General features: G+C 38.7%; 1 protein-coding gene across 4 annotated transcripts in view; it reads left to right on the top strand.

The window, feature by feature from the left end:
- The window catches only part of LOC150076627 (uncharacterized), a 404,400-nt gene that overhangs the window by 295,126 nt on the left and 91,429 nt on the right, over positions 1-17,845 (top strand). The window lies entirely within an intron of this gene.

Raw genomic sequence — 17,845 nt, 5'->3', positions numbered from 1 at the left:
GTAAAAATAATTCTTGGTTGGGTCCAGGCTAGTCTCAGTTGGTGCATAGGCGGAGATGATATGGGTCTTGATGGTGCCCTTGACAGTAAGGACTGCCAGGCAGTCCGATATTGGTTGGAAAGCGACCACACTTAAAGCCCACTCCTGTTTCTCGTTTCTCACCACCAGAGTAGAATAGCGCAACCGCTTCGCTAGGTACTGGTGGTTGGATGATCATCGTTCCAGACCCGGTGAGCCTTAGTTCGGATAATGCCACGATTGATATCTTGCACCTAAGTAGTTCTTTGGTGATGATTTCCTTTTGTCAAACGTGGTGCCCCGTTCGAACATTCCATTCGCCAATGTTAATTGCCCTTTTTGGCGTAGTAAGCTTACTGCTGTGGCCAGTGGTCCACTTTACACCAGCACCCTGGGTCCCCAGTGCTGGCGCATCGGCTGCCCCAGATGCGGTAACATTGTTGAAAGAGCTTGTTCCGAATTCCATGCAGTTTCTTGCCTAGTTTCCCCAGTTCCCCGGTTCTGGTCATTTCGGCAGGATGACCACCCTCCTCCTTTCGCAGCCAGGCTTGGGACTGTCCATGGCAGAGTTTCCTGACAGTAGTCACCAACAATAACTAGTTCCTTTGGGACCAGTACATTCTGCCTTGGAGATTGCCGCTGTGTTGCCTGATTCCCAGGAGTGAGCTCTGGCGTTGAGTTGGGCAACTGAGAGCTTGACGGGCCCCTCATTAATTTCTTCGAGGGCATCTACCCTACACCTCAAGCTCTTATAGAGGCCCAGTAGAACGCTGAGTTGATGCCTAATTTCTAGACTCTCTCTGCACCTGGCACACAGAAAGACATCCTACTTGGCTAGATCATGTAGCAGCTAGTGCAGTTGTGGCAAGAGACGCGGTAGACTAATCCGCTTTGTAATAAGGTGGGGACCGATGTTTTCACTTTAGAGATGAGGAATCGTAACTTTCTGCCTGGGAGTTGAATGCATTTTATCCCATGTGATTTTAAGACCCTAGAAACCTGTTGTGATAGGTTTGGGTAGTATGGGATAAAGACACTCGCGGTTGAGTCATTACCTTGGATGTACTGTTGGTTGCTACGTGGCCATGTGTCTGTAGGTCACACCTGTCAAGGGTATTGATGGGATAGCCACACCTTGTAAGATCCGTCTTGACTTTAGAAATTTCGGTGTGCCTTTCATCTACAGATCTAGTGGGTCCGGGAATGAGTTAGCAAGGTTCGTGCAGTGGCAAGAAGATGGCTATGCACGTGTGCTGACCAGAAGTTGGTAAATTGGCCAGCACACATTGGTTTACGATGGACAGTTGTCTTCAAGCGCATGCCCTCGTCGGACAAGGGTGTCTAAGTATGGTATGGTTGTCCGATTCTAGCTCGATGGTGAATTTTATGAAAGGTGACAGAGAATTGAGGTGGTCTAAGAGTTGGACACCCATTTGATTTTAAGTCGATTTCGAATTTCTGGGGATAACCACGAACACATCATCTGTGTAGTGACGCCAAAAGGTAATGGGATCTGGTACATTCGTAAATGCACGACCCTCTAATTCTTCCATCGCGATGTTTGCCATGACTGAACTAACCGGGACACCCATGGCTGTGCCGTGTACCTGTTGGTAAATGGAGTCATTGAACATGATTGCACCACCTGTTAAGCACAGTGGTGGAGATGTTGTCTGGTGTTAGTTTTGTTCTGCTGCCAAGGGTTTGGTCATTATCCAAGAGTTGCTTTACACATGTGATGGCAAGTTCTACTGGGATGGAGGTGAAAAGTGACACTACTGCCTTGATTTGATCTTGTGAGATGAATAGGGTTCGGATCCGTTCTATAAATTCACTACTGTTGGAGACTGTGTTGATAGTCCTGCCTACTAGGGGAGAAAGGAGCCCCGAGACAAACTTCGCTAATTCATAACTCGGTGAGCCACAATGGGTCTTAATGGTGTACCTTCTTTGTGAACCTTCGGTAGTCCATAAAATTGTGGAATCTGGCAGCCGGAGGCAATTATGTGTTGATTCTGTTTAAGCCAACTGTTGACGAGGATGTTCACTTTCGACTCCCATCGTTCCAAGGCTTTGATGGGAGGAACGGTTACGGGTTGGTAAACAGAAGTGTCCTGCAAGAGCAGCAAAGCTTTTGTCTCGTAATCTGTGCGATTCATTATGACTGTTCGGCATCCTTTATCTGCCGGTAGGATGACGATGGATGAGTCTTGTTTCGATGTCTTAAAGGCAGAAATTTGTTTTTGGTTGAGATTGGAAGAAGCAGAGTGAGCATAGTGCAAAATTGCTGTAGGCCTTTAGGCGAATTGTGTTTGCCACATCTTCAGGGAAACGTGTTAAACACTCTTCTATGCCTAAGGCAATATCAGTGATTGGTGGGTTTCTTGGGAGAACAGCAAATTTCATACCCAGGGTCAACAGGTCTACTTGTTCAATAGATAACTGCTTGTTGCTCAAGTTCAATACAAAATGTGTGCAACTTGTGGAAGGGATATTATGCTGATGACGGAATTCATGGGACTCACCAATTAAAACAGCGAACTTACATTTTTGACATGTACAGTGGCTCTGTGCCACAATAATTCGATATTAATAAGATTAGTTTTATAAAAAAAAAACACAATTTAACAAATCTTTTAATAAGGATATTTTAGTGTTATAAACTTATATCTTTTATATATTATATTAACCGGATCAGTTTGATGTGAGCATCGGGTGAAGAAATTTCCTACAAAAAGATATGATAATCTATCTTATATTTTAACAATATTACTTAAAGTAGGAAGAATTGGGCTCCATCGCTCTTGTATTTTGATATCTTTTTACTGTACTTTATTGGTTTGCAATATGTATGATGTATATTTACTGTATGTTGCTTTCTCTTGAAACAAGGTCACACTTGTACAGACTATATCCAATAAATTGTAGTATAAACTCACTGGCCAAAAAATAGAAACCTTTTGCAGTGGCCTCAACAGATAATTAAAATATGGTATTCAAATGTGCGTTCGTCATGTCGTATGATCACAGGTTCCTGTTGCCAGATAAATATTGTACACTTTTCTGGCACTTCGTAAGTCTACCCCATGGTCTCGGTGCAGACTTACAATCTTTCATATTTCCAGCTGTCATTATTGGAACCTTCTTTCTTTGGTGTATCAGTCTATCGACTGGTTTACCCCTTTAATGAGCTGTCTCCATTTCTTCTGGTCTTGTGCTAGGTGTTTCACTTCTGCATAGCTTTGAAACCCAGTTACCTTCAGAATTGTATTTATGATGGTGTTTCTTGGTCTTGTTTTCTTTTTCCTTGTATTTTGCCTTTCAGCACATCCAGTAACATCCCTCTATGCCTCATGGTGTGTCCGATCCATTGTAGCTATTGTCTTCTGATTATTCTTAGCAATTCTCTTTCTTCTCCTACACATTGTAAAGGATGGTTGAGTGGGAGAAGTCAGAAGGGTGCTGCTCTTCGTGAACTAATGTTATTAGTGGAGTTCCACAGGTTTCAGGGTTGGGTCCACTGTTGTTTTGTATATTTATAAATGATATTGCTCATTTTTTCTCTCCAGCTAATCTTTTCCATTCTTTGCCAGCACCACATCTCAAAAGCCTCTAGTTTTTTCAAGTTGGTTTTGTTTAATGTCCATGTCACTGCTGAATACAAAGCAATTGACCAAATGTATGTTTTCATAATTCTTTTTCTTAGGTATAGTGACATATTTCTTTGGCTTAGTAAAGAGATTTTACTTCCATGTATACCAATCATCCAATAAATTCACAAAAGTCTTACTAGTGTTGGGAGTGACCAACCCATAAGTTCCAGTCTGTATCTGGAAAGTTAAAATCCCCCATTATTAGAATTTGCAGATAAAGGAACCATTAGGTGGCAGTGATCACAGTGTACTGATGTGGGATTTACTTAAAGATATAATTACTGTCAGGGTAAAGGAAGGGGTTTTTGCTTCTGTAAAGATGACTACAGTGGTCTCAGACAGTTTTTAAATTCTGTACGGTGGGACCAACTGATGATGTTACCAACAGCAAATTCTAAGTGGGAAGCATTCAAGGAATTAATAGTGACAGCTACTAAACGTTTCATACCTATTAAGAAATATTGTTCAAGATTTAGGCCTAAATGGTTGTCAAATGAACTAATGAGACTCATGGCAGAGAAGAAAAATGCATGGGATGCATATAAATTATCAGGTGACAAAGAAGCCTATGATATATATATATATAAGCTAGTGTGTAATCAAGTCACAAAGGAGGTTAGGCAGGCGAAGGCAGATTACGAGAAATTTTTGGCAAAGGATGCCAAGAAAAACAGCAAGGATTTCTTTACTTATATAAACTCTAAAAGGAAGGGGATTAATCTGATTGGTCCACTTGATTTCAATTGTTGATGATCCTGCTCAGATAGCAAACAAACTGAATGAGTATTTTGCATCTACATTCACCCATGAGGAGTTATTAAGGTTTGAAAATGCCACGAGGTTATCAAATTGTAACAGGGTGCTTAATGATTTTGTAATAACTGAGAACAAAATGGAGGAGAAATTGTTGAAGTTAAACATAAGAAAGGCACCTGGGGTGGATGGAATCTATCCAGTTATATTAAAGGAGGTGGCACAGGAAATAAGCAAACCCTTAGTCATAATTATGATAGCACCCTTGGACTCAGGGGAGGTCCCCATGGACTGGAGATGTGCAAATGTGTCCCCAATTATGAGAGCACCCTTGGACTCGGGGGAGGTCCACATGGACTGGAGATGTGCAAATGTGTCCCCAATTCACAAAGGGGGGGATCGAAGGGTGACATGAGTAATTACAGACCAGTTAGTTTAACTTCTGTTCCGGGTAAAATAATGGAGTCACTGGTTAAAGATGCATTGCAGGATCATCTAGACAAGATGATTCAGACACAAATCTGACAAATTTGATTGGTTATTATGATGTGGTTACAAATGAACTGGATGCAAAAAATAATTTTGATATCATATACTTGGATTTCAGGAAAACTTTTGACACTATTGCACATGGAAGACTACTGTACAAATTGGAGCAGAATTGTATTAAGGGTAAGTTGCTACAATGGATAAACGGATCGTTGAGTGGGAGAAGACAGTGGGTGGTAATCAGAATTGTTAGTGGTAATCAGTGCTGCTCTTCGTGGACTAATGTTATTAGTGGAGTCCCACAGGTTTCGCTGTTGGGTCCACTGTTGTTTTGTATATTTATTAATGAAATTAATGAAGGTATATCAGGCTTAGTATCGAAGTTTGCAGATGATACTAAGCCTGATATACCTTCATTCAAAGGTTGGCAGGATTGTTAATGACTGTAATGGCAGTTTGCTACTGCAACAGGATCTAGAAAATTTGGGCAGATGGGCAGAGAAGTGGCAACTGAAGTTTAACCTTGACAAATGCAAAGCACTGCATATGGATAGAAGTAACCCCGGAGAGACGTACCAACTGTGTGGTTCTACCCTTAAGGTGGTAGAAAATGAAAAAGACCTGGGAGTAATTGTGCAGTCAGATATGAAGTTTTCTGAGCAATGCAGACAGGCTGCCAGGGTAGGTCATGGGGTGTTATGATATACAGGAATTTTTCTAGCAGGGAAAAGGAGGTGATTGTCCCTCTGTATAAGGCAATGGTCAGGCCACGCCTTGAGTACTGCGCACAGGTCTGGAGGCCTCATTTTAGGAAAGATGTAGATTTGCTTGAGCGTGCACAGAGAAGGGCAGCAAGATTGGTGAGGGGAATGAAGGGATCCTCTTACCAGGAGAGGCTTAAGTTCTGCAAATTGCAGCGGCTGGAGACTTGGTCCCTGCAAGGTGATCTGATTGATATAAGGCCTTGAATGGGTTGAGCACGCTGAATTCTGATGGGATTCTTTCACTTGTTCAAATTACGAACCTAAGGGGACATAAATTGAAATTGAGGAATGACAGATGTAGAATAGATGTGCGGAAATTTGCATTTAGCCAGTGGGTGGTTAATTGCTGGAACAAACTTCCATCTGTCGTTGTGGAAGTTGATAGATTAAATAAATTTAAGGAGGAACTGAACAAATATTTAGAGGGGATTGTTTTGTAATTTTTTTTTTTTTTTGGGGGGGGGGTGATGCTGCACTTGCTGTCTTGCATCACATGCCACTACTACCTCTAAATGCTTGTTTTGCCATTTCAATTCTTGAACCGATTTCACTGTGGCAAGATGAATCTTGTGTTATAATATGTCCTAGATATTTGAATTTTGTTACCTGTTCTATTTTTTCTCCATCAGTTTCAATGTGAAATTATTTTGACTTTTTACTTATCATCATAATCTTTGCTTTATTAGTGTTAATCTTCATTCCATATTTCTTCACTTTCTTAGTTAACTGTTTTAGCATATTGGATAACATTCTTGGGCTACCTGCAAGGCTTACCTGATCATCTGCAAACTTGATTGTGCTGAATGTTTCTCTGCCTATCTTTATACCTAACTTTTCACCATCAAATGCTTCTTTGACTTTTAATTCTGAAAATATATTAAATAAACCTGGGGAAAGCAGGCATCCTTTCCTCACTCCTCTCCCTATTTTTGCTGTTTCTGTCAATTCTCCGTGTAACCTGATAATGGCCTTTTGTCTTTTATACAAGTCAAATTGATTGGTTATTATGATGTGGTTACAAAGGAACTGGATGCATTCTACTATAAAACATGGGATGTCTTTGTGGACATCCCATGTTTTATAGTTGAGGAAAAAGCTCATTCCAAATTACCATGTCAAATGCTTTTGTATAGTCAATAAAGCACACATACAGATTCCTGCCATTGTTTATCATTCTTTCGCCTATAAATCTTAAAGTTCCTATTGCTTCTTTTGTAGATAAGTTCTTTCTGAACCCACATTGTGTATCCTAAAAAAAGTGTTCGATTTAGGATTCTATTCGTATTTTTATGATTTTTAAGAGAATTCTTGATGCAAGTGATTTGAGGATGATGGTTCTGTAGTCTGCATTTGGTTGGTGCAGATTTTTTAGTATTGGCACTATGACCATTGTACAGTGTTCTTCTGGCCATTTTCCTTCACTATTTGCTTTCAAAATCAATCCACATAGTGATTGCTTGAACAGTGGAGATCAACTCCACTGTTCTCTATTAATTCTGCTGTAATATTATCTATACCAGGAGCTTTGCTGTTAGGAAGTAACTTTAAAGCTAGCTCAACTTCTTCTTTTAATATTTTATCTTGTTTTAAGTTTTGTTGTTCTCCTTTCTCATCATATAGTGAGCTAGATGATTTTGTAATAACTGAGAGGAAAGTGAAGGATAAATTGTTGAAGATAAACATAAAAAAAGGCACCCGGGGTGGACAGGATCTATCCAGTTATATTAAAGGAGGCAGCAAAGGAAGTAAGCAGACCCTTGGCCATAATTATGAGAGCTTCTTTGAACTTAGGGGAGGTACCTATGGACTGGAGTTCAAATGTGACCCCAATTCACAAAGGAGAATCAAAGGGCGACATGTAATTATAGACCTGTTAGTTTAACTTCTGTTTCAGGAAAATTAATGGAGGCACTGGTTAAAGAAGCACTGCAGGATCATCTAGACAAGACTTCACTTATAGCTCGAAAACAGCATGGTTTTGTTAAGGGAAAAAAAGTCTTGCCTGACCAGTTTGATTGGATACTATGATGTGGTCATAAAGGAACTGGATGCAGGGAATAACTTTGATATCATATATTTGGATCTTAAAAAGGCTTTTAATTCTGTTGCACCAAACTGCTAAATAAATTGGAGCAGTGTGGCATTGGAGGCAAATTGCTGCTATGGATAAAGGGATGGTTGAGTGGGAGAAGACAGAATGGTAATCAATGGACACTGCTCATTGTAGACTAATGTTATTAGTGGAGTCCTTCAGGGTTCAGTTCATTGTTGTTTTCTGTATTTATAAATGATATCGATGATGGTATATCAAGCTTAATGTCCAAGTTTGCCGAAGATGTGAAGGTTGGCACTAATGACAGTACACTGCTGCAACAGGATCTAGAAAAGTTGAGGAGACGGGCTGAGTGGTGGCAAATGAGGTTTAACAGATGTAAAGTTCTACATATGGGAAGCAGTAACCCCAGAGAAATACAGTGACAGTGTACTACACTGACAGTGGTAGAAAATGAAAATACCTGGGGGTAATTGTGCAGTCAGATATGAAGCTTTCTGAGCAGTGCAGACGGTCTGCAAGAGTAGCTCATGGTGTCTTGTCAATGATATACAGGAATTTTTCTAGCAGGGATAAGGAGGTGATTATTCCCTTGTATAAGGCAATAGTTGGGCCACACCTTCAGTACTGTATACAGGTCTGGAGGCCTCATTTTAAGACGCATGTAGAGGTGTTGGAATGAGTACAGAGAAGGGCAACAAGATTAGTGAATGGAATGAATGGTTGATCTTACAAAGAAAGGCTTAAGTTTTGTAGATTACAGTGCCTGGAGACTAGGTATCTGAGAGGTACCTAGGTAGCAATGGTTTCAGCATGCTCAGTGCTGATGGGATTGTTCCTCTTGCTCAGAATAATCACCTGAGAAGGCATAAATTCAAATTGAGGAAAGACAGATGTAGGATAGATGTTTGGAAGTTTGCCTTTAGCCAGCGAGTAGTTGGTTGGCGGAACAGACCTCCATCCTTTGTTTTTGGGAAGTTGATAGCCTAAATAAATTTAAGGTGAGCTGGACAGGTATTTGGAACGAACAGAGGGGTGAAATGGGAGTGTTTTTTTTTTTTTTGACTGATGCTGCATAAGCTTGCTTTCTTGCATCATATGCCTCTACTGCTAATGCTAATATTTCCAAGTGTATCTGTATGGTTCCATGATAAATCCTATATATACTTTCTCCATGTCTCTTGTTCTTTTGCATTGAGAATGGCTTTATCTTTTTTCATTCCTGATTGCTCTGGAGGAATTCCATTACATTTACTTGTTATTTCTTTAATTTTCTTGTGGAACCCTATCTGTTCATCCATACTGCATTAAGGTTTCGATTTCTTGGAATTGTTCTGTCCACATTTTATCTTTTGCTTTTCTGTATTCTCTATTAATTTCATTCTTGAGAGCACGGTAATTATTTTTCTCCTCTTTTGTTTTCATAATTTTGAAGATTCTTCTTTGATCCATCATTTGAAGGATGTCTTCTGTTATCCATGGTTTTCTTTTCGTCTTGTTTCCATTTCCCAGAAATTTGTGAGCTGCTTCGTTAATAGTTTCTTTAATGTTATTCACATCTGGTCAATACTGTGTATCATACTTTCCTTATTTACCTCATTATAGCTGTTTGTAGTATTCTGGAACAATATCCTTATTTCTTCATTCTTTAGTTTTTCTAGGTTCCATTTATTATTTAATTTATTTTCTTTCCATTAATTTTCTTTAGCTTTAGTTCTGTTATCATTTTCACCATTGAATGGTCACTGTCCACATCTGCTCCTGGAAAAGACATGGCTTTTTTACATGATTGCAGTATCTTTGTTTCACCAGAATGTAGTCTAACTGATATGTTAAGTGTTGGCTACTACAAATCTTTCTTGACTACAGAAATTTCCACATCTGTCAAGCATGATGGAAAACGTTTTGACACAATAATTGCAACTCCTCCCTGACTTTTATCACTTTCTGAATGTATTATTTTATATTCTCTGCTGCAGAATTCTCCTGGGCCTAATGGGTTCCAGCCAGTCCAAGGACAGCTAGTTTATTCCGTTTCATCTCTCTTTTAGCATTCTCTTGTTGGAACCACAATTGAAAAAACAAAGAAAATTACTGGTATTTAGAAAGCAGCTTTCTCAATAAGTGAAGACAAAAGAATGCACCTCTCAAAGGAAAAATAGTGACAGAAAGTTGGTTACTCCAAGAATGAGAGTGCACAGAATATGACTGAACCATTCAATTTAGACAAAGAAAGACTCATTTCCAACTGAACTATGCTGCAGAAGTTGAAGCGTCATGTGCTATGAGATTTGGTAGTCATATGCTTATATAGAAGTCACATTTGACTGGATTGGTGCTGACAACTTCAAGACTGGATGTTAAACAGTGGAAAAGAGAGAGTGGTGTGATAAGTCTCAGTTTATACTTTTTTTGCACCTGTTGTAAGATGAATGTGTGTAAACCGAGACAGCCATGCATCCAGACTGTGTCCATTTCACCCTGGCACCTGGAAGTGGTATCATGGTATATGTTTCTGTTGGTATGGGCTGGATCCACTCATACCATTAGAAGGAATTAGAAAATGTGAATTGGAATATCATTGGTTTGGCTGAAACAAGAAGAAGAAATGAATCACTTATAAGTTTATCAAGTGGAAATCTGCTGTACACCAATGGAAACAGTGAAAGGAGTGAAGGTGGAGTTGGGTTTCTGGTCCATAAAGATTTTAAAAACAACATTTTGGAATTCAAAAGTACATCACCAAGGGTGTCAAGACTAATACTCAAGATTTCTAAGAGGTACAAGCTAAAGATTATAATGATTTATGCACCAACATCAAGCCATGATGATGAAGAGGTTGAAGAAATGTACACCGAAATTGAGAGTCTTCTAGATGAACAGAAAACCCACCACACTATTATTATAGGGGACTTCAATGCTAAGGTTGGAAAAAGGCAAAACAGCGCAGAAAGAGGAACTATAGGAAATTTTGGAATTGGTGAAAGAAATAAAAGAGGTGAAAGACTTGTGGAATTTGCAGAATCTCAAGGAATGTCAGTAATGAACACTTTTTTCAAGAAAAGGGTGAACAGAAAGTGGACATGGAAGAGTCCAAATGGATTAACAACTAATGAAATCGACTTCATCCTCACTACAGAGGATATATTGTGAATGATGTTACCGTCCTGAATAAGGTGAATGTTGGAAGTGATCACAGAATGGTAAGACGTACACTTGATATAGATGTAGGAAAGGAAAGGAAAAAACTGACTCGAGTAAATAATACAAAGGTCTTTGAGATAACAGAGGAGGAGAAAAAGCAGTATGTACTGGAACTTAAGAACAAGTTTGAGCTTCTGCAGACTGCTCAGGACCAAGATATCGATGAGGAATATTACAACTTTCTGAAAGTGATAAAGCCCAAGAAACCTATAGGGAAACAGAAATCCAAAGAAGAAAAAATTAGTCAAGAAACACTTCTCATGATGAACCAAAGACGACAAATGAAGAGCATGAAAAACACTGACAGGGAGAAAATTGAGTATACTGAGTTATGCAAAGCCATTAGAAAGAGACTCAGAGAGGACATAAGAAGATTTAATACAAGAAAAGTAGAACAAGCATTAAGGGAAAACAAAGGATTGAAATCAGCAGCCATGAGCAGTAATACAGAAAGACAAATGATACTGAAACTGAAGAATAGCGATGGTGTACTTATAAACAGCAGAGAAGGCATAATTCAAATAGCAGAAGACTACTATAGAGAATTATACAAGGAGCGAGGGAATGATACTAGCAGTGGGGAAGATGGATTGCAAAGTAGCAACACATACGACATACCCGATATTCTTCCTGATGAGGTAGAACATGCATTGAAGAAAATGAAGAATCGGAAAGCCCCGGTGGAAGATGAAGTTACTGTAGAGTTGTTAAAATTGGGAGGAAGAGACATAACACAAAAACTGGCAAGGCTCTTCACAAAGTGCATTAGAAAAGGTGTGATGCCTAAGCAGTGGAATAATGCAATCATAGTTTTGCTGCATAAGAAAGGAGATAAATCAGAAATTGGAAATTATAGACCAATTAGCTTGTTATCCCATATCTACAAGTTGTTCACAAGGGTCATTACTAACAGATTAGAAAGAATACTTGATGAGAATCAACCGAAAGAGCAAGCTGGCTTTAGGACAGGATTCTCAACTATGGATCACCTTCACGTAATATCACAGCTAATGGAGAAAGCAAATGATTATAAAACACCATTATGCCTGGCATTTGTGGATTATGAAAAGGCATTTGACTCCATACAGCATAAGGCAATGTTTGGGGCACTGGAAAGACAAGGCATAGATACTCCATATATTATGATTTTGAAGAAAATATATGAGAGTGCTACATCCTTTATTAGACTAGACAAAGACAGTAGGAAATTTAAAATCGAGAAAGGAGTTCAACAAGGAGACAATATCTCCGAAGCTGTTTACTGCTGCCCTTGAGGAAGCTTTCAGAAGATTAGACTGGTCGCAGAAAGGAGTCAATGTGAACGGAGAGTACCTAAACCATTTACGATTTGCAGATGACATTGTGGTCATAAGCCACGATCCCAAAGAATTAGAGGAAAATCTTAATCAGTTATGCACAGTTAGTAAGGATTTTGGACTAAAGATGAATATGGCTAAAACAAAAGTAATGATGAACAAGTATGCCACGGAAAGGGAAATAATGATTGAAGGAGCAGTAATTGAAAAGGTGGAGTCATATACTTATCTGGGACAAGTTATTAGCTGTAATAATGATAAATGGCTGGAAGTCAAGAGAAGAATAAAGTTTGGATGGATAGCATTCAGGAAATATAGTCACATACTGAAGAGCAATATTCCAGTTTGTCTGAAACGTAAAATAATGAATCAATGTATACTCCCCACCATGACTTATGGAAGTGAAACTTGGGCACTCACCAAAAGAATGGAAGAGAAGCTAAGAACTACACAGCGAAGAATGGAATGAATTATATTGGGAATCAGACTGTTAGATAAGAAGAGAAACACATGGATTAGGCAGCAAACTCAAGTAAAGGACATTCTTATCAAAACTAAAGAACTAAAATGGTCTTGGGCAGGACACATAGCTAAAGACATGATGACAGATGGACTAAGAAAATAACAGAATGGTACCCAAGAAGAGCTAGAAGAAAACCTGGAAGACAAAGGCGGAGATGGATAGATGAAATTCATGAGTTTTTAGGATGGCCATGGATGGCCAGTGCTCAAAACAGAAGGAACTGGAAAGTTGCTGGAGAGGCCTTCATCCTGCAGTGGATTGAAGATGGCTGATGATGATGATGATGATGTTATATTCAGTGAATATTTTTCTGTCATATCGGGCCAACTTCACCCTGCAGTGCTTTATTTTTACCTAGATTGTGATGGATCCATTTACGACAACAATGCAACTATCCAGCATTGTATCTAAATAGTTCAAGAAATATTCCCAAGATTTCTAACCTTTACTTTGGCCACCTAATTCTCCAGATTACATTCCCATTGAGAATATCTAGGATACGTTTCAAGTGGCAGTTTGGCTTTGCAGTTCTCTGTCGACCACAACAGAGCAACTAGCAACTATTCTGACTGAAGAATGATCAGAACTGGAATAGGACTCCCTCAGACACTTATTTGAATCCATGCCATGACATATATGTAATTTGGTCAATGGTGACCTTACTCGATATTGAATATACATTTCTAAGGCCCTGAGTGCCAAGCAGTAGTGTCCAGGTGATTTTTTCTTGAACAACATGTAGAGTGATCTTTCTGTGTAGTTTTGTTCACTTTTATTTCTAGCATCTTATCCTCAGTTCATTGTAAGTGGTTCTCTACTTAACAGGTTTTGAGTAAGAAAAATCACATTTTCTTATTATATTTATTAAATTTTTTGTTAACAAACTAGCTTCTTCAGCTGTTTGGTCACTAGGTGGTACTGCTCCTGCCTCCCCATAACAGGGCCAGAATCTGAAAGGAAAAGTAGTCCTTTCAGGGCAAAAAGGAGCAACAATGTGCCCAACAAACCAGATTACACTTGGATCTAGGGATCAAACTGAACATCATCGGCAGCAAGATAATTCTAATGCATCTACTGCCAAGAGACAAAAGAACGATGTGACCCAAACCATCTCTTCACTCTAATTTTCCATTCCATAACAGAATAGCATACTTTCTCCCTTTTTCATTACAAACATGTCTAGAAGATATATAGCTGGTCCACCAAAAATGGTTTCCTGCTTGAAATCAGGTGACCTACTTGTAGAAACAACAAATTACCAAAATTCAGAGCTTCTTAAAACCACAGCTTTTGGCAAGAATCCCATCAAAGTCACTCCAAATGGTACTTTAAATACTTCAAAAGAGGTTATTGTGGAATGGGACCTCCTAAACAGCTCTGAAGAAGAAATCGTACAAGAATTATAAAATCTAAATATCATACCTGATAAAAGAATCCTAATTAAAAAGTATGGAAAACTGATACCAGCACACTATAATACTTACTTTAAAACCTCCTACTCTACCAACATCAGTGAAAGCAGGATATCTCAATTGCCAGGTAAAACCGTACATCCCCAATACGATGCCCCAAGTGTCAAAAGTATGGCCATTTCCAAACAGTATGCATTTGTGCCACTTGTGGCTGAAATGAACATAATGATAAAGAATGCAATAAACAGTCTCCTCACAGCTCAAACTGCAAAGGAAACTATCCTGCTTATTCCAGAGACTGCAGTATATGGAAAATAGAGAAGCAAGTTCAGAAATATAAAACTGAACATAAGGTCACATACTAAGAAGCCAGAAAGCAGATACCATTACTACCATCAATGAGAACATATGCAGCAACAGCAGTGGCAGTACAGTAAATGAAACCAAAAGTTGACCAGGCAGTTAATACACCCATTATAATTTACCAGATGCTGAAGATACAACACCAATAAGCAGTGCCAAACCTGTAGACAAAACACAGAAAAATATTGATATTATGGAAATCGATGAAAAGGGGCAAGAACATGAACCAGTCCTGAAACTTTATGCAACTGATGATATGAGCAGTGGTGATCTGCCAGCTTTCCCTAGAAAAGAAAAAAAAATCAAAACAGATCGATTCAAACGTGCAGCCCATTTTAAATCATTTGAATCAATAACCTAATCAGTAATGAAGTCCAAAAAATGTGTATACTTCTTCAGTGGAATTGTCACAGGCTTTGAAGTAACCTTAACAATATGAAAGATCTGACTTCTGTCTACAATCCTGCAAGTGTTTATTTCAAGAAACAAACTTAACTCCACATACGAATTTCAGTCAAGCACTAAAATATATATGTAGGCAAGATCGTAAAACCACAACTAATATTTCATCCAGGCATATTTAGCTGCAAACACTCCTTGAAGCACTTGCACTACGCATCGTGATTGGAATTACCTTTACCATGGTTTCACTCTGTCTTGCACTTAACCATACATATACACTGCAAAATTTCAAAGATCTAGTTAACCAATTTCTCTCTCCATTCTGTTTGATGGGGGACTCTAATAGGTGTACCATTTGGAGTCTCTTCATATAGACAAAAGAGGATGGATGACTGAAAAACTTCTAGATAGCAAGAACTCAACGATCTTAAACATAAGTACTTACAGGCGCCTCCGTTGCCAGGTGGGAAGGAGCAGCAGTGCATAGTACACGCTTCTTGATTAGACCCGAGGGTTCAAGCCAGTCACCACCAAATACGGAGGATGCGGAAGGGTCAGGGAATGACCACCGCATATCCTGGAGCAATGTGGCCTTAGTTGCTAATGTTCCTAAAAACCAAAAAAACAACAAACATAAGTACTTACACCCATGTCCATTTATCTACAGGAACTTCTGCAATTGATCTCACCATTTGTTCCCTGACTTGCTTTCCTCTTCTCGACTGGTCTGTTTTAAATGATCCCTGTAATAGTGATCACTGCCCATCTGTTTGAGGGTATAAGAGAGGAAAAAATGGAAATTGTGCAAAGCAAACTGGGAAAAATACCAGTGTGCTGCCTCTTTAGATAAGAAAACTATAAGATATTCTGATATCAAAATTGCTGTTACTTAGCATTAGCATATGATGCACGAAAGCAAACTTATACAGCATCAGCAAAAAAAAAAAAAAAAAAAAAAACCTTCCCATTTCACCCATCCATTTGCTCCAGAAGTTTGTCTAATCCTTCCTTGAATTTATTTAAGTTATCAACTTCCACAACGGCAGATGGAAGTTTGTTCCAACAATCAACTACCCAGTCGCTAAAGGAAAATTTCCACACATCTGTTCTACAACTGTCTTTCCTCAATTTGAGTTAAGGTTTGAGGAATCAAGAGGAAGAATCCCATCAGCATTGAGCCTGCTCAAACCATTCAAGGTTTGACACAACCTTATACACCTCAATCAGTTCACCTCACAGGTGCCTAGTTTCCAGACACTTCAGTTTGCAGAACTTAAAACTTTCTTTTCTTCGTAAGAGCATCCCTTTGTTCCTCTCACCAGTCTTGTTGCCCTTCTCTGTACTTGTTCTAGCAATTCTACATCCTTCCTAAAATGAGGCCTCCAGACCTGTATGCAGTACTCAAGGTGTGGCCTGACCATTGCCTCATACAAGGGGATAATCATCTACTTATGTCACAAACTAAATAATCTTAATAGCAAAATTCAGTACCAAAGACAATACCATAAACATTACACACATTGGTGGAATGAGGAATGCTTGGAGCAAAGAAAGAGAAAAATAAGGCTTTGAATTCAGAAAGTTCTCCATCACCACTATTCTCTTAATATATAAGAAAACCAGAGCAAAAGCAAGTTATGCTTGCTTTTGCACCACTGTCAAAAATCTCAGAAAGAGTCCTTGATATTTCATATTTTTCATATTTTATTTATTTTGCTTCCTGGGCAATAAGCCCATATGCACTAAAAAAGCTCCGTGATATCTTTTGCCAGCAAAATTAATAGAAATACAGACACTAGAATTATCTGGAATAAAATTAATCTCAGGCAAATATTCAGCAGCCCCTAAACTAATAATGAGCTGGAAAAGTCATGACATAACCAAAAAAAATTGCAAACCCTACTAGGAGAAACCTTTGAGGAATTGTCAGCAACATCATCATATAGAGCAGTCTTTCAAAATCAAAAAATACAAAATTAATTTCTGCACAACTCATGAGATTCCTTACAACCAACCCTTTACTATAAATGAATTGTATAAAGCCTTAGCCAAATCAAAACAGAGTGCAGCAGGTTCGGATGGAATCTCCTACTAAATGATTAAACATCTTGCCAAAAATTCCTTATGCACGTTGTATATACCTTGAGGACACACATCCAGACTTTTGGCAGCATTTGTTTGTGCTGGCTTTTCCAAAACCAGGGAAGGACCACTTAAACCCAATCCAAATAATTATAGCCCTATCTTCTTCACTAGCTGTCTTGATAAAACTTTACAAAAAATGGTGAATGAGCAGTTAACATGGATTAAATGTGCAATTTGCATGTGATTTGAAAGACAAGCCTCCACAATGTTCTCAGTGTCTGACCATAGTAAAGCGTGCCATCATAGTATGTCCGCATTACCAAACTGCCTGCCATTCAGCTTTCAAACCACATGCATATGAACTATTAATCCTTCAACTTAATATAGGAGACAAATCAGATGTAAATGAACTCTCTACCTACCTCAGGCTAATAAATTTTACCAATCACATCTTATATGCCAACATCATAATAACGTAGCTGAAAATAACAAAACTTGAACAGGTGCAGTATAGCTGAAGCAGCTTTTGTGCCATAAAACCACAAACAAGAACAACAATGGTTTCTAATTTTTTGGGTAGTGACTGTAGATCTTCATCCCCCCCCCCTTTTTTTTTTTTTTGTTGGATTTGAATAGTTAGAATATTGTAAAATTCCAGTTTAGGACTCAAGAAGGTTATACATTAATTTCAACTGCTAATAGATACGCTGTGATGTTTTATTGTTTAACTCAGGATTTCATGTTACTTGTTTGCTCTTAAGTGTTCACCGTTTATTTTTTTCTCATTATTCTTTATTTATTTATATTACA

Source organism: Mastigoproctus giganteus, chromosome 12 (genome assembly GCF_048544385.1).
Source record: "Mastigoproctus giganteus isolate SK-2022 chromosome 12, ASM4854438v1, whole genome shotgun sequence".
Lineage (NCBI taxonomy): Eukaryota > Metazoa > Arthropoda > Arachnida > Uropygi > Thelyphonidae > Mastigoproctus > Mastigoproctus giganteus.
This window is presented reverse-complemented; position numbering and strand designations above follow the sequence as displayed.